Source organism: Tenrec ecaudatus, chromosome 14 (genome assembly GCF_050624435.1).
Source record: "Tenrec ecaudatus isolate mTenEca1 chromosome 14, mTenEca1.hap1, whole genome shotgun sequence".
NCBI classification, from domain to species: Eukaryota; Metazoa; Chordata; class Mammalia; order Afrosoricida; family Tenrecidae; genus Tenrec; species Tenrec ecaudatus.
The window spans coordinates 63,395,909-63,415,111 of record NC_134543.1 but is presented as its reverse complement, the minus strand read 5'-3'; the positions used below and the strand labels follow the sequence as shown (position 1 = coordinate 63,415,111).

The 19,203-nt window shown below is 36.4% G+C and overlaps 1 long non-coding RNA gene across 1 annotated transcript in view; it reads left to right on the top strand.

Moving 5' to 3' along the window:
- Positions 1–2,430, top strand: part of LOC142426285 (uncharacterized) — a 38,741-nt gene extending 36,311 nt beyond the window's left edge. The window contains exon 3 of the long non-coding RNA XR_012779737.1: positions 1,520–2,430. This is a non-coding gene — a long non-coding RNA (uncharacterized LOC142426285). The remainder of the gene's footprint in view (positions 1–1,519) is intronic.
- Positions 2,431–19,203: the final 16,773 nt, after the last annotated feature.

Genomic DNA, 19,203 nt, shown 5'->3' with positions numbered 1-19,203 from the left:
TAATAACAATATTCGATAAGCATAATGGATAATTGGTTAAATGATATTATTCTAGTGCTCTTAATCATAATTCTCTGAACATAATGCTCACATTTTCATGGCTAAATTCTGAGACAAAGCTTTCTGATGTTTCTCTAAAACAGTTTTTTTTTTAATTCATGAAACTACAGTTTGCTTCTCTAACAGTCAATTTAGCTTAGAGAAACAAAACCAAAATGTATTAGCACACAGAAGGGTGCTTGGACAGCCAAAGGACCTGCCTTGTGAGAGAAATTTAAGAACTGCATTTTAGGAACCCGAATAAATGCTGCTTCTTTCAGAAGACTCTGGAGAGGGGACCTGGTGCAGCTGGCCCACTTAAGATGGACTGTTCAGGTGTTCATCTGCAGTGAAGAGGTTGCAGCTGTCAGTAAAATCACAACAGATGGGAATCCACGCGGACTCTCAAAGAGCACTGCTGCGAGACTCCCTGTCTGTCTGTCTGTCCCTGGGGCTTACTCAGTACTTTTGGGGCTTCAATCACTAGAGCTGACCCCGTGAAGGGTTGTTCTCTTCACTAACCTACTGGAATCACAACCTGAAAATATGATCACGGAAGATAAGTCAAATTAAAAATATTCAAAATATTTTTACCTCCCTTTCCCCGAGTAGGACATGCTGAATTGCTACGGGCAAAATCTCTCCTTTGAGAGATAATCAAAGGGGTTATCTCTAGCCTATAATCAGAATTCATACTATTTAAAGGTCACATATTAGTTTGAGTAACTGAAATCTCACCAATGGCCATCATACATTTCACAGGAATATCTACATGTTTTATCATCTTTCTATTTGTTTTGTATTTAATTGATGAGTGACATCTTCAGTTTTCCAATATTAAAACTAGAGGGAAAAGGAAATAAAAATTACTTGCATCCTAACAAAAGCACCAATTTATTAAACACATAATATATTCTGAGAACCATTGTATCTGTATTGTGACTTTTACTGCTTATAATTTTCTGTAATATATATTTCACATGTCTGCTTCATAGATGAAGCATAAAGATCTATGTCATAAGTAGGATTGGTGCCAATCCAGATTTGTCTGACTCTTTTGCATCTCAGTTATCGTGCCTTCTTTAAACTTCTCTTCAGATTGTATGATTACCCCATGAAATATAAGACAATGTCTTTAAATGTGAAGCAAACATGCACTCATATACACTCATGGCTTTCATGCTAGGATTTGGGCATTTGGAATTTTCTCTGTAACCTTCTGTTACAACTCCAGATATTGAACTTGACTGAGCAGCTGCCTTTCTACGCATTAAAAGCCCATAGGAAGCACAGAGAAGCTTGCACCATATAGGGCTTGGCAATGCCTTTGTCAGAAGGCCGTAGTGTGAAATCAATGTACTTTCATCCCTAAGTGCGCCGATCATAGAAGTCACCTGAAAAAGCACTGCATTTATCTTCTAGACAAGGTTCCTGGTGTTACTCCTCCATTCCCCTAATCTGTGAAATTTTACTCCACCAGGGGGTGCCAGAACAACAATGACAGCACTGCGCACCATCAGGAAGAGGACCGGATTTTCTCCTGGCTATCATCGATCCATGGAGGAAGAACAGTGGCAAATATTGGCACAATTCCGGATGAATCAAGTTCAACATAGTCACAATATTTGCTTTAATTGAATGAAGGGTAGAATAGAAATAAATTAAAACACATATAATTTTGAAACATTTTTTTGGGGGGTGTACTTATTAGACTATTTCTTGTGCTACATTTGCCTGAATTGTTATCCAGGGGTAATTTATTTTTTTGTGTTTCTCTCCATTTCTTTTTTCTTCTAAGAGAAATGGCTCCTAGCAGAAAGGCAAAAAGGCTTGGAAAAGAGATAAGAAGCAAATAGAAAAATTCATTATCGATCAATAAAACAGTAGCTTTTGGATAAATAGGTTTTTCCCTTTGAAATACCTTAAAAATAACAGAAAGAAAACATTGCCTGTATAATGAGGGAGCTTCAAAAGCTTTGTGAAAATTCTGTTATCTTTTAGTTCCATTTTCCACAAACTTCTTGAAACTCCCTCATATGACTGCTAAGCCACTTGAAGAATTAACAATTCTCATTTCATGTATCTCAGTTCCATCATAGGATAACTACAAAGTTGTCTTCCATTTAGCATATTTGCTTGTGTATGTGTGCACACGGCATATGCATGGTGTTTATGCTCTATAGAAGGAGCTCTGGTGATACAATGGGTTAAATATTCGGCTGCAAACAGAATGGTTACTGGTTTGAGATGCCTGCCATTCTGTAGGAGAACACAGAATCAGTCTGCTTCCGTAAAGATCAACAATCTCAAAAACTCTAAGAGATTGTTCTCTGTCCTTTAGGGTCACAATGAATCAGAATTAATTCAATGGCAGTGAGTTTTTTATATTTTATAACATGGACTCATGTATATGTATGTATATGTGGGTGTATAATTTTTACAATTTACTTTTTTACTTATTTGATGTAGCATAAACATCTTTACAAATCACAACATAATGTCTTGCTGATTTTTTAATCATTATATTGTGTTCCCCTTTAATTTATATGTTGCTTTTATGAAAAGAAATGCTTGCTTCCATATGTTTGCAAACATATCATTGTAACATATTTCATGTTAACATAATGACACTTCAATACCATATCTAGAAGTTTACATGACCAAGATAAGACAAAAAGCTATATACTAATTGATTTTAATTGCTATCAAAAGAACTCTAATGTAAATTATATGGTAATTTGCTCCTAGTACATAATAGGTATACACTGACACATTGAAGTGAATCACTGGAGAGTTCTGTGTTCCATGTGGAAAAACAAATAAACTTCATACAACATTTCATTCTAAAACAATGAGAATGCACATGATTATATTATATGCTCAGTTAATATGAAGATAAATACAGCTATACTTTTTTTAAGTCAAGCATTTCACAAACTTAGTTTAGCTTTTCTTGAAAAATATCAATGCCAAAAGACATCTCTGTAGGTAAAGATTATGATACTGTATTATAGGTTAATTATTCTATTTTGCCTTGACTACTCAAACTTTAAATGTTGACCACTACCGCACAACTGACTGCTGTCATTCATAGTGATTTTATAAACTACTGTAGCACTCTGTTCCATAGGGTTTCCTAGACTGTAAATATTTATGGAAACAGATTGTCACATCTTTCTCCCATGGGGCCAATAGAATGTCTGACTTACCCCCCTTTTATTAACAGCCAAGCACTTCAACTACTGCTAAACCAGAGCTACCGAACTATTGACCACCTGGGAATTAATTACAGATTGTGAGTGTACAGTTTAAATGCCTGATTCTGTAAGTCTTGAGCAGATCCCAAGATTCTAAATTTCTACTTAATCTCAGGTTATGTTACTTTCTCTATGGATCATAATTTTGACCAGTAATAGCTGGTCAAATTAATACCAAGATGTAAGTTATATAGAATAATTTTATTTTAACCATAAGAGATGGCTTGGAGCAGGTAAAAGAGAATGAAAATTTAAATTTAAAAAAGGAGCTCTTTTCTTACTTCCTTTCTTTTTTTCAGTGTGGATTCATTTATTAGTGCTTTATATTTGAGTGGGCTCTTTACTACTGCCTTTGGACATGGATTAGTAGAGACCTCTAAGAGAATGAATGTGGTTAATAATTTAGGTGGAGGATTATTCTTACAGCAGTATATTAGCCAGATATGGGATAGATAAGAGAAATGAGTTAAGAAACAAGTATCATTATGGTTTTATTTCCTCTGCCAAGTACCACTATTCTTCCCTATCTGTGTGGTGTTGCACGACAAACTTCATACAGTAGGCAAACTCTTCGACATACCAAACAGATGGGGTCATAACTTCCCAAGTCCATAAACATGGCCTCCACTCCTGCAGGCACTAATGTACTAAGATGCTTTTTCAAGGTGTTTGTAGTAGGTGCATTGCTGACATTTTACAAGTTATTGAAGCTCAGGGCAGCAATAACTTGTAATGTAGTTTTCAATGTAGCTTCAATGTGTTTTTAGGGGTGAGGTAGAAGAGATAAGAAATACCTTAGTAAATTATTCTTTTATCTTGTCAGTCGGTCCAGGATTGTTGTGCCCTGACATTTTCGTGTCAACCTGCAATCGTTTTGGCATTATGATGTACGTATTTTGTACTCTGTAGAACAATCCTGTCCGTGAGGTTTTCAGTTACCTTTGGCAAACAGCAACGCTGGGAGCATACTCATCGCATGACTGCCAAGATTGATAGGCACACACTACTGTCTGAGATGCAGCTAGCCCCATGGGTAGCACCACATTCTATATGACTCTATGTGTAAGTAGGATTTCTAAGGAAAATACAGACTATTTCAGGATAAATGTTTATTTCTTATGATCTTTCTATGAGTGTTATTTCATTCATTGAACAAGTCTGTAGATAACAAATATATTTAACAAGGGTCATAGGCGGTTGATAACATGTTAATTTCAGGGCCTTCATCATTCCAGTTTTGGAAATTGGATTTCAAGAAATAATAATGATACAGTGGTGAGTAAATTGAGGTGAAATACATGATAAAATGTGCACATAAGTTGATAACCAAAGAGAAGTAAGTAACTAATTTTGTATGACATGCATTTGTGCATTTAGGAAAGTGAATGGATAAGAGAACAAAGATATTATTATTAGTTTTTATCTGAAGAATTAGTTCTAAAAAGTATTCATATTAACCAAGATATTAAGGAAATATGGACACATCTGTTATATACAAAGCCAAATTATTAATTTGGCATATATGAGTATATTCAATATATATACTAATATGTACCCAGCTGTCAAGGTATAGAATAAATGCGATCTCCTTCATAAATACTGATCTGCATTCCATAGAGATTGAAATACTTTTTTTCTATAATAATGGTTAATACGCTTTTCCTTGTTATAATATACAATGTGATCGATTCCATATACTAGATTGAAACCTACTGACAAAGAAGAATTTGCTTATTCACATTGATAACTTTGTCTAGTTTTAGTGTCCATCTCTCACATTGAATAGTTAATAATGCATACTATGAATGCCCACAGTTAAGTAGGGTGTTATTTTATGGTTTATACAAGTTGTGGTGAAACATATGAGCTAAAGAAAACTGACCTCTGATCCTATAGTCAGCTAGTGTCCTTTTTGTAAGCCTCAACTATTGATTGATGAAGATAGTACTTCCCTCTACTGTTGTGGAAATTAATGGAATTCAAAAATAGAGATTAATGACATTTTTTATAGGCTTACAGAATTTTTGGTTTCCACAAGTCATATAGATCAACTTTCTGATTCTAATTACCAGAAGCTAAAATTTAAAAATAAAATAGCTTTAGCAATAATTTATTTATTGAATAAATTAAAATATATTATTACTTTTTAGCTAATAATGTTATCAGAAAACCATTTGTTTCTCAATTAATTAATTACCCAATTTGATTTATGTAATTATTAAAATATTATAATTGTATGGCAGATTTTCTTTTGGGAACTATAGATATAGCTGTGATTCAATTGTATTAAAAGCTCTAAGAAACACAAGTAACAATAAATGTCATACATAAGGAAATGTAATTTTATATTAGAATATATCAAAAATATGTGAAGCATAGCACAAGATTTGGACGTGTTAGAGGGACATACTGAAGTTTAAATAAGGTGGCCAGGTTTCATCTTATTTAAAAGATGATATCTGAGCAAAGTTGTTACGGATTTAATCTTGTGCCTTTCTCCACCATTCCCAGATAAGTATTGAAGCCCTGTTACCTATGGTTATGGATGTAACCCAACTCAGAAACAGGGTTACTTGATCTGAATCAGGCCTATCTGAGTAGACTGGGATCTAACTTAATGTCTTCTTAGAGGATCTAAAGAGCAGAAAGCACACAGACCCACACATGGGTGCAGATGCCCATGAAGACAGCTCCTTTTCTTGTTTTGTGGTGCCATTGAGTGGGTCAGATTCAGAGAGATCTCAGGTAAATCAGAAAACATTAAATGTGTGTTAGTATAGTTATTTACATTGAAGTTTGGCTCCTCTTCTTTTTATTTGTAATCATTTTATTTGGGGTTCATACAACTCTGATCAAAATTTATACATGCATCCATTGTGTCCAGCACATTTGTACATTTGTTGCCCTCATCATTCTCAAAACATTTGCTTTCCACTTGAGTCCTTGGTATCAGCTCCTCATTTTCCCCTCCGTCTCTACTCCCCCTCCCTCATGAGCCCTTGATAATTTATAAATTATTATTATTCTGTCTTATCTTACACTGTCCAATGTCTCCCTTAACCCACTTTTCTGTTGTACATCCCCCAGGGAGGGGGTATATGTCGATCCTTGTGATCAGTTCCCCTTTTCTACCCCACCTTCCCTCCACCCTCCTGGTATCACCACTCTCACCAGGAGTTCATCCACCCTGGATTCCTTGTTTCCAGTTCCTATATGTACCAGTGTACATCCTCTGGTCTAGCCGAATAAGTAAGGTAGAATTGGTATCATGATAGTGGGGGAGGGGGGAGCATTTAGGAACTAGAGGAAAGTTGTATGATTCATTGTTGCTACATCTCACCCAGACTGGCTCATCTTCTCCCTGAGACCCTTCTGTAAGGGGAATGTCCAGTGGGCTACAAATGGGCTTTGGGTCTCCACTCCGCAATCCTCTCTTCATTTCCAATGATATGATTTTTGTTCGGATGATGCCTGATACCTGATCCCTTCAAAACCTTGTGATCGCACAGGCTGGTGCGCATCTTCCATGTGGGCTTTGTGGCTTCTGAGCTAGATGGCTGCTTGTTTACCTTCAAGCCTTTAATAGCCCAGATGATATATCTTTTGATAGCCAGGCACCATCAGCTTTCTTCACCACATTTGCTTATATACACATTTGTCTTCAGCAATTATGTCGGGAAGGTGAGCATCATGGAATGCCAGTTTAATAGAACAAAGTGTCCTTGCATTGAGGGAGTACCTGAGTGGAGTCCCAATGTCCATCTGCTACCTTAACACTAAACTTATAAATATGTGCACATAGATCTATTTCCTCATCATCATATATAAATATATTTACATAAGTATATGACTGTGTTTAGACCTCTCTAAATTTGGCTCTTCTTTTTACAACATATGCATTTTCTGTCCATGAATGTTTGTACTCTTATTTCCATTCTCTGCTAAAATAAAGGTTCTGTATTATAGGGCAACTGAGGGAGCATTTTAAACTTCCTCATTAGGGGGATGAATCATTGCTTGTTGTAAAAACTGATTGCTTGTTATAAAAACTGATATTTACAGCAATAAAATAACTATTTTTCTTAAGGAAAAATTGGAAATAAAAGGTAGTTTTTTACCCACAAATCCAATATTAAATTCAGTTGTTTTTCTCCTACACAAAATATGACTCTGACTAGTACCCATGATACATTATTGGATACAAGAGACATAAGGGATCTTCATGTTAGAAGACAATATCAACTGAACATCTATAAATGCTATTACTTAGAGGAAATTAAAACATTCCCTGGATTAGGCTTTAGTGTTATTTTTTCTGATTTGTGTTCACAGTTAGTGTTCTGATTATGTTTGTTTATAATATTAAACTCCTCAATCTTACTTCTGGTCTAGACAATCAATTGCAATATTCTCTAATTAGTTTTCATTCAATTCATTGTGATATGATTAATACTGTGCAACAAATCATAATACAAATTAGTGTGTAACACAAGATATTGGACTGTGTGGACCATAATAAACTATGGTTAATGAGAAGAATGGGAATTCCTGAACATTTCATTGTTCTCAAGAGGAATTTCCACATGGATCAAGAGACAGTTGTATGAAGAGAACACGGGATTAGTGCATGGTTTAAAAATCAGGATATGTGTGTCTTATCACCATATTTATTCCATCTTTATGCTAAGCGAATAATCAGAGAAACTGGATCATATGAAGACTAGTGTGGCACTGAGATTGGAGAGAGGCTTATTAAGAACCAGCGATATGCAAATGACATAACCTTACTTGCTGAAAGTGAGGGGAACTTGAAGCACTTGCTGATGAAGATTAAGGACTTCAGCCTTCAGTATGGATTGTTATGACTCAATGTAAAGACCCAAATCCTCATAAATGGAAAAAAGAGTGACGTTTCAAGTAGTTTGTCTTGCTTGGATCCACAATGTTCGTGGAAGCATTCGTCAAAAGATCGAAAGATAGATTGTATTAGATAAGTCTGCTGCACAAGACATCTTTAGAGTAGTGAAAAACACAGATGTTACTTTGAATGACTAAGGTATGCCTTCCCCAACATTGGTATTTTCAATGGGCTCATATTCATGTGAACGTTGGATATTAAATGTGGAAGACTGAAGAAAACTCAATACTCTTCAGTTATTGTGCTGGAGAAGAATATTGAAAGTACCATGGACTACTAAAAAGTACAAACCACTCTGTCTTGGAAGAAGTACAGACAATGCTCCTTTGAGGCAAGGATGGCAAGACTCCACCTTACATACTTAGAACATATTGTCAGAAGTGACCATTCCCCGGAGAAGGACATCATGCTTGGTAAAGGAGAAGGGCAGTGAAAATGAGGAAGACCTTCAACGGGATGCATTGACACAATGGATACAACAATGGGGTCAGGCATGGGAACAATTGTGGGGATGGAGCAGGACCTGCTGTGTTTCATTCTATTGTGCATAAGGTCACGATGGGTTGGAACAGACTGGATGCACCTAACAACAACAATTTATATAGCAAAGGATAGCTGTAACATTGTGAATATCAAATATATAAATTGTATCAGTGTTCACCGTTGTTGATATTATGTGTTTTGAGTCCATTCTGACAAGTGGAAATGTAACACAGCGAAGAGAAACTGCTTTATAAGGCTTCCTTGCCTTTAAATCTTTAAGGAAGTAAATCATCACGTGTTTTCTTTCAGAGAGCATTTAGAACATCATGCGTTTTCCTCCATAGAATATCAGGTAGTTTCTAATTGCCAACTCTTTGGTTAGCGACAATCTATTTGATACTCTCCACCAGAGCTCTCAAATTCTGCATTGAAAGGAGGATCACATTGTCATAGTGTGGAAGAAGTCCCAATACTTACACCCTTCAGAAAACACTACGTATTACCAAATGGTACACCTGTAGTCAGGTTTTCTTAGTTTTACTTTGCTATCTGATGTTCACTGGGATATAGGTTCTTGTTTAATTCTTTTCTTCTGGATTGACATACTCTGTAATTCTGAAATGTTATCCTATTCTTAAGTAATCTTTGCTTTTGAAAAGCAAAAAAACAACTATGTAAAACGAATCTATATTAATTTATCTTCTGGCATATTCTGAGTTACATAAATATATCATATCTATTTAATATTTTCCAACCACATCCAAGTAAAATATATCAAATAATTATTACTTAAAAACAAAACAAGTAATTACTTGTCCAAAATCAAAAGTAAATGCCTACTATTGCCCTGAGGTGTTTATAAAATCACTACAAATATTATGGTGATCAAATTTGTTAACCTCTTTCTGAAAATATTATTGAAAATATTTGACCTTGATAAAACCTTAGACATAAGAGAATAAAAATTTGAAATATGCTTTGGCAAATTTATTTCTGCATTACAGCATGCATTTCATGAGAGTCTTATCTTAACAGAGGTCTTAGGACTTCTCTATCCATGATCTCCATGTGTATAAGAGTAAAATTAAATGAAGAGAACAAAGAAGAAAGAAAAACTCCATATTCACACATAGACTATATCAAGTGGCCTCATTTCTAGTCGCGATTCTCCGCTGGCACTCTGTGTCAAATCTCTTAACCTCTTATGCCTCATCTTCCATCTGCAAAATGAGGATAATAATAACCACCTCCCACATCACCGAGAGAAAGGGATTAATGAGATGTCTAAGAAATGTTTTAGTTATTTGTAAAAATGTGTCAAGGAAAGGTACTTTCTGAAAATGTGTGTTTTAAAAGTGTCATTTCTGTAGAAAAGAGATCTTTATGAAAATAAATTTATGAAATATTTGAGAAAATACTTAAAACTATTTTTATTGGTATATCTCAATAAGTGTTAATTATATCATCAATACTATGGTGGGTATTGGTAAGATCAAGGCTTTAAAATTCTGCTTGTATATTAATTTTAATTACTTGGATAAAATATTAAATGATGCAGGAAGCATAAAAAATGAATGGAAAGAATACAGAGAGTCACTGTACCAAAAAGAACTAGTCAATATTCAACCATTTCAAGAGGTAACACATGGGAAAGATCCAATGGTAGTTAAGGACAAAGTTCAAGCTAGACTGAAAGAATTAGCCCCAAATTGTCTCTAGCAATTGATGGAGCACCCATTGAAATGTTTCATCAAGCTGATAATGCCCTGGAAGCACTCACTGCCGCCTCCCCCCCAAAAAAAACCCCCAGATTTATTTTCAGAGCTATGTATTTAATTATTTACAAAAACATTATCACCTTCAAAGTACTCTCCATTACACTTAATACATTTGTCAAATCTGCGATTCCATTCTTGGAAACATTTTTCAAACTTATCTGTTTGGATGGCTGACAGCACCTCCCTTGTTTTTGTCTGCACATCTTCTACATCATCAAATTGATGTCCTTTCATGTCCTTCTTTCATGGAAACAAAAAGAAGTCACACAAAACAAAGTCTGGTGAGTAAGGTTTGTGAGGCAAGAAATGCATGATGGTTTTTTGGTCCAAAACTGGCACACTGTACATTGTTGGGATGGCACAGGTACATTGTTGGGATGGCAAGATGAGTCCCCCGTCTGCCACAAATCAGGCCTTTTTGGTCGCACACTGTTATGAAATGTTTTCAGAACCTCTAACTAGAAAGCTTGGTTAATAGTCTGGCCTGGTGGAATTATAATGTTTCTCATTCTTGGCTTCACAAGATGAAGGAATTTACATCGAAACAGATTTTGTAATCTTGATGTGTTTTTATGAAAGACAAGAGAAGTTTTAGGTCTTACAGTCTCAAAGGGGTTCATACTTGGCACGAGCAACCTCGTGGAAAAGAGCACCCACACATGTGGAACTGGGGGAATCCCAGGGCCCAAGGGCCCAAGAGGGCCTGGAGACCAGAGTAGACCCAGAGGGGCACTTGTAGGCCCCAAGCAGGCCTGGAGCAGGCCCTGAGGGGGCACGTCCAGGTGACATATATACACCACATCCTCCAACATGCCACTGACTAAGAGCAGGGTAAGAGAGATTAATAGAGTCTGTGCACCCAAGTATATCTGGAGTGAGAACTTGTGTGCACTTGTATGGGAGGCAGACCCCTCCCCTTCCCTGCTGCTAGTAGCTGGGTAAGAGGGTACAGCCTTCCCACAGCCAAGATATTTCAAGCCTTGACTGGGGTGGCATGATTGATGATATTGTTTGAGCCCACTGGCTAGGTTGAGTCCACTTGGGTGATGCCATGAGCCTGGACTTAGTTTGGACCGATCAGGTTTACCTCCCATCTGCCTTGGGGTTTGAGAATGAGCATGCTCAGTTTGGGATTTTGGGCATCTCATGGTTGCCTGATTTCTTTCCAACCTCCTCCATGGGGGCCTTTGCAGGCATGGGGGGGGGATAACCCCCTGTCCCTCAAGCTACCTAACAGAATGAACTCCAAATGCATTGCAAGTAGAAATTTTCATCCCTTTGGGAAGTTGACAGACATCCAAAAGGAGGTTTGTCATCCATCAAACAATTTTCCTCTTTTGAAATGAGAAAACCATTCATACACTTGAGCTTTTCCCATAGTGCTGCCCTGGTTAGCGATATTCAACATCACAAGTTTCTGCATCATTTTTCTCTGAACATGAAACAAAATTTCACAGTCACATGCTGTTATCCTAGATCAACCATCACAAACAAACAAGGCTTGAGTGAAATAGCTTTTATAAAAAACTTCACTGTGACCAGAGAGAACTTCCCCAGGCAACGCCACTGGGTTCACTAACTCAGAGCAAGTTGGTTAATGCTCATCTAGCAGGAAAAATGCATATTATGAAAGCTCTGCTCAGCCCAGTGCAAGTCTGTTTTTTTTTGGGGGGGGGTAGCTCCTTATATGCCTGATAATTTGGATGATAGCTTCTTGGCCAACTGGCTAGAGAAGATCCATATTTGTACCCATCGCAAAGAAGAGTGACCCAACAGAATGCATAAATTATAGAACACTATTATTGATGTCACAAGTATAATTTTGTTGAAGATCATTCAATCGTGGATGCAGTAGCTGTTTACAAGGAATTGTCAGAAGTTCAAGGCAGATTCAAAAGAGAACATGGAACATTGAATATAATTGCTGATGCCAAATGGATCTTGGCTAAAAGTAGAAAATACCAGAAAGATGCTTACTTGTGTTTAATTGACTATGCAATGGCATGTGCCTATGTAAATCATAGCACAGAATGGGTAGTCTTAAGAAAATGTGGAATCCAGAATACTTCATTGCACTCAAGTGGAACCTGTACATGGAGCAAGAGGCAGGCCCATAAACAGAAGAAGAGAATGCCATATGGTTTAAAATCAGGAAATGTGTACATTATGGCTCTAGCCTCTTACATTACTGATTCAATTTGTATGCTAAGCAAGCCACCAGAGAAGCTGGATTATATGAAGAGTAATTTGATATCAGGATTGGAGAAAGACTTATTAAAAATCTTCAATACACAGATGACAAGGTCTTGCTTCCTGAAAAGTGAGGAGGACTTGAACCACTTGCTGATGCAGCTCAAGGAATGCAGCCTTCAATATATGTTATAACTCAATGTAAAGAAAAAATTCTCACAATTGGACTTGTAGGTAACATTATGATAAATGGATAAAAAGTTTATATTTGTTAAGGATTTTGTTGGGTTTTTTTGGAGCCACAATAAATGCTCATGCAAGTAGCAGTCAAGAAATTGAATGATGCCTGATCTTATGTAAATATGCAGCACAAAACCTCTTGGAAGTGTTAAAAAGCAAAAATGGTACTTTGAGAACTAAGATGTGCCTGAGCCAAATCATGGTATTTTCAATTGCCTCATATGCATGTGAAAGTTGGAGGTTGAATAAGGAAGACTGAAGAAAAAAATGATGCATTTAAGTGATGGCATCGGTGAAGAATATTGAAAGTACCATAGCCTTCCAAAACTTCTTGAAAGAAGTGCAGACTGAATGCTCTTAGAAGCCAGGATGACAAATCTTCTGACCAACTTTGGACACGTTCTTAGGAGAAGGCAGCATCCTTGGTAAAGTGGTGAGGCAGCAAGAACGAGCAAGACCCTTCACAAGATTGACACCGTGGCTGCAACCAGGGGCTCAAATGCAAGAGCCAATGTGAGGATGGCGCAGGACTGATAGGGGTTTTGTTCCATTGTCCATAGGAGTCTTTATGAGTAGGAACTAAATTCACAGAAACTAACAACAACATTTAACAAAAACGTTTTTTCAAGTTAGATGGCAAATAAACCACTCAAGTAATTTATTTCAAGTGATGTCTGATCTTGCGTCTGTAAAATATATATATTCCGTGTTCTTTGGGGGAAACCTTGATGAAACAGATCTAACATACTGAATAACAAAAATCATTTCACAATTTCTAATAAAAACAGATTTTGTATTTATCCTATTAAGAAAAAACTGTAGAGTTGAATATGAAGTTAAATGGGGAAAGCAGTTTCTCATTAAATTAAATTTAAATTGAACATTATAATAATATAATGCCTTGCAGTATGGGTACAGAGCTTGCTGTAATGAAATCCTATTATGCACATAATGCTGAAGAATTGCTGTGCACAAACTCCTGCCTGTTAAGCAGCAACATGTAGAGCCATATTCAACAAATAGACGCATCAGTATCCTTTATTGGATAAGCAATCCATTGTTCTCAGGGAGTATTGTATATTGTTGTCTTTCCATTATATTTCTTGCCACAAAGGGGACAAAACAAAAACACAAAAGACTTAAGCTGCTATATGACAAACTTGTGATATAGTTTCACTTCCTTTTAAAAAATGAAGACAATAACTTGAAAACATTTCTACATTTAATATTGTGCAAGAAAATATAATTTAGCTTTTAGTAAATGAATGAACTTTATCATACAAGTTTCACAATATTGTAAGTATTGAGTTGAAAGGAACATATGTGTGTTTTCAAAACTAGTTGGAATGCTTTCCATCTAATATAATTCACATTTAGTTTATATTGCATTCTCCAGTTACATTGGTGTTACAAGCAAGCTTTTGGAAAGAAGTACTGGAGAAAGCTAAAACAATTTTGAAAATACTCATTAAACTTTCAAATGTGGTTCAACCAAGTTTCCTAAAATAATTACTTTAATGGAAACAATACTTCTACTAAAACATTTAATTATATAGGATACATTGCTTACTCATTAATTCGCTAAGTAAAGTACAATTTATTTATGAAAATGAAAAAGGTGCACATAACGAATAACTATATATAATTTTAAAAATAATAATTTTCAATATCTGCTCTGACTTTGATCAAATAGATTTCCCCAATCCATTTGCTACTAAAAATCCAGAGTTAAATACAAAATATACCTCCAGGCAGATACAAATTATCTTCTAAGACAGGCAGAAATTCATGGGAAGAGATTCTGGAGAGGCAAGACTCATACTCGCTGGACCACTTTCTGAACTGTTACTTTTTCCTTTGGGGGGATACGTTAAGTCTTGCAGCTGAGAAATAGGATTGCTGCTCACATAAGAGAGAGATCAACACAGCTTTCAGCCATCTCCTGCAGCGAAGTAGACCGAAAACGGACATTGTCGGTGGTCATGCGCCACTATTTGAGTGCTCGAGACCAGAGGGAAGTGACAGACAGCAGTACTGAGAAGTGAGCATGGTCGGTTTTCTGTCCAAAGATTTGCTAACTTCATACGCAGGGCAGGATATTATAGTAAGAAGCTGAGGGAAACATCGCTAAAACACCTTGAAATGTCACTGCCATTTATTATCTCATTTTGGCTACGGAACATCACATGACCAGCTAGCTTCCAGATGGTAACAATGGATTAAAAATTACTTAAGAGACAGTACTCATGAAGAAATATTGCAAAAGGACTCAAATGGGATAAACTGGACTTTCAGAAAGGGAAAAGAGAGAAAATAGCAAAAAATGATGAATTAAATAACTGCTATTGAGAACTTAATGAATAGATCGATCATATATAAATATTTATAGCAGCATTATTTATTAGTAGTAAAACACATGGAAACATCCCAAATATATATGAATAACAAAAGATATATACATAATGTTTTCCATATATTTACTAGTATATACCAATAAATAAGTAAATAAATGAATAAAGCAGTTATAGCTACACGGATGAATTCCTGAAGAAATATTGGACTTTAAGCAAACACAAATGATGCATACTACGATCCACACATACGATAATCAAAAGCAGGAAAGAAAAGAAATGCCATGGCTGCGTGAAGCCCAGAGGTGATTAGGAGAAGCACGTAGAGTCCTTTGGTATTGACAAAGGCCAGTGGCATTTACACAGATATGCTAATTTTACAAATGTAATTCATCTGTCCACTCACAAATGTATAATTTGCATATATGTATTTAGTGTTAGTCTGTAAATTCTAGAAAATGATATGCATATGTGTATATAGACAGATAAATATAGATATGTGATGTTTACAAGGTTTAAAACTATTATGAACAATAAATGAAACTATCTTAATAATATTAAGGACTTAATGCTGACATTTTACTTGGAGTTATTTGTAGTCTACAAACCCAATCCCATATAATCTGAATCGAGAAGAATTTTCATTTTCAACATTGTTATAAAGCAATAATTTCACGTGTTTTGGCGTATATATTCTTGTGTGCTTTAACAGATAGAATGACTGGAAATCTGCTATGGTTTTTATAAAAATCATTTTATTGGGGGTTCATACAATTCTTATCACAATCAATACATACATCCATGGTGTCAAACACATTTGTACATTTGTTGCCATCATCATTCTCAAAACATTTACTTTCGACTTGAGCCCTTGATATGATCTCTCATTTTCCCCTTCCCTCCCCACAACTCCTCCCTCATGAACCCTTGACAATTTATAAATCATTATTTTTTGTCATATCTTACAGTGTCCGAAATCTCCCTTCACCCACGTTTATGTTGTCCATCCCCCAGGGAGGAAATTATATGTAGATCCTTGTTATCGGTTCCCCCTTTCCACTCCACCTTCCCTCCACCCTCCCTGTATCACCACTCTTACCACTGGTTCTGAAGAGGTCATCTGTCCTGGCTTCCCTGTGTTTCTAGTTCCTATCTGTACCAGTGTACATCCTCTGGTCTAGCCAGATTTGTAAATTAGAATTAGGATCATGATAGTAGGAGGAGGAAGCATTTACAAAGTAGAGGAAAGTTGTATGTTTCATCATTGCTACCCTGCAACCTGACTGACTTGCCTCCCTCCCTGTGACCCTTCAGTAAGGGGTGTCCAGTTGCCTACCAATGGGCTTTAGGTCCCCAATTAGCACTCACCCTCATTTACAATGATATAATTTTTTTGATCTTTGATGCCTGATACCTGATCCCTTCGACACATTGTGGTCACGCAGGCTGGTGTGCTTCTTCCATGTGGGTTTTGTTGATTTTGAGCTAGATGGCCGCTTGATTATATTCAAGCTTTAAGAGCCCAGTCTCTATATCTTTTGATAGACGGGCACCATCTGTTTTCTTCACCACATTTGCTTATGCACACATTTGTCTTCAGCGATCGTGTTGGGAAGGTATATATCATGAAATGCCAATTTAATAGTACAAAGTGTTCTTGCATTGAGTAAGTACTTGAGTGAAAGTCCAATGGACATCTGCTGCATTAATACTAAACCTATAAATATATGTATGGAGATCTATTTCCCCACCATCCTATATAAATAGATTTACATATGTACATGCCTGTGCTTAGACCTCTATAATTGCCCTTTGCCTCCTAGCTCTTTCCTCTATTTCCTTTGACTTTCCTCTTGTTCCAGTATCATTATGGTTCTATCCATATCTGTGGATTAGCTATTCTTTGGGGCATAGTGCCTGAAAGGAATGTTCAATAATTTTTGTTTATTGTTTTTTATTATTGGTAGATATATATATCTCAAATGTGTTTCATATACAGTCTCCCCCAGTGAAATTATTTTCTATTGGAGGGATTTTCCCACTTTTTCATCATCTAACTTCCCTTATGTTTTGTGTTTTTTATTTTAAATCAATTATATAGGCGGTCTTTCTTGGTTACCTAATGATCATCACCCCTATTACTAATCCCTAGTAAACACAATACTTTGTAATGGCCCCTAACTGCCTGTGAATATCCATTTCAGCAAACAAACAAAATTCCTACTTCACTGACGGGGAATACCCATAGAACGGTTCCAGTTAAAAAGTGATTTAAACTTTGACTGAAAATATAACTAATATTTCAAAGCCAATTCTCAAGAAGATAAGAGAGTATCATGGACCAGAACAGAATTTTCTTTCTCTTTGATTAAATTACATTGAAATCCAAGTTGTCAGTCTGTCATTTATTCTCCCTTACATATTCAAAAAAATTATATTAGAATTATCATAAGCCAAGGATGAGTAAGAGTACCAGGACACAAAAATAATTCCTTCTCACTTAAGAATCATATTCAAATGGAAGAAATAAGTACTTCTTAAAACACATATGGAAATAACATCATCTCTGTAATAAATGAAAGGATTGTATGTTAAAATTTAGAGATATTGTAGTAATTAGTGCAAATCAAGAAAGCATTCATGAAGAAGTGAGCATGAAGATGAAGCTCAAAAGACCAAGAAGAAAGGTCAAATTTATTAGGTGAAAAGTATTGTGGGGTGGAAATTATTGAAAATGGAAAAGAAAACTGCACATGTACAAAGGTTTTGTGGCATAAGGGAATGAGAGGACCTGAAAGAGGCCATTTTTGCTGGAGAGAAAAATGGGGTACGATGAAAACAGGCTCCTGTATCAGTAGTTTGACTTATGTAATGAAAAGCACAACTTTCTGCTGGTTCTTTGGCGCTTCCTCCCCCACTGTAATGACCTCAATTCTACTCTACAAATCAGATTAGGCCAGAGCATGCACACTGCTACAAACAAGAGCCCACAACTCAGGGAATCCAGGATAGATAAGCCCCTCAGGACCAACAACGAAAGTACAGATACCAGGAGGATTAGGGGAGGGTGGGAGGGAAAAAGGGGAATGAATCACAAGGATCGATCTATAGCTCCCTCCCAGGGGGAAGAATAAAGGAAAAGTGGGTGAGGGGCGATGGAGGACAATGTAAGATCAATAACTTACCAAGGATTCATAGAAGAAGGTTGGTGGGGGAGGGAGGGAGGAGGAAGAAATGGGAAGCTGATATCAAGAGTTTGAATGGGAAGAGGATGCTTTGAAAATGATGATGGTAGCATATGTGCAAATGTGCTTGACACACTGGATGAATGTATGGATTGTGATAAGAGATGCAAGAGTCTCTCCCCCCCCCCCGCGCCCCAAGTATTTAATAAAAAAATAAAGAAAATGAAGAATGCTATGCCTTTGGTGCATTTAGGGCCTGAAGAGTGTGATTAAAAAGTATAAGAAAAATTATCTCGCTCCAGTTAAAGTTTGTGGCTGGGGAATGTGGGAACAGAAGACAGGGCCCTGGGAAAATTTCAAATGTTTAATAGCATCAAATTGAGCTTGAAAATAATAAAAAGGGATATCTATTTTTCTAAGCATATTGGCAAGGTATTATTGGAAAAGTGTGCTCTAATCCCACAGAAAATTGGATCACATTGGTATTTCACTATGATAATTGTTTGAGAGTGAAATTTCAGAAATGTGAATGACAGCATTTTTATTTCTCCTTTGAGAAACTTTCTCCTCTGTACGATGAACGAGTCGAGATATATTACAAGACAAACAGGTTCAAGAGGGCACAATCTGCAACAGGAAAACTTAGAGGTAAGGACAAAAGGACAGATACATTAAGGGCCATGGGGACTCTGAGCGATCAGTGGACCTCGGCGAACCCCCAGCCCGCGCTCAATCACCTATCCATCCACTGCTCTCGGTGTC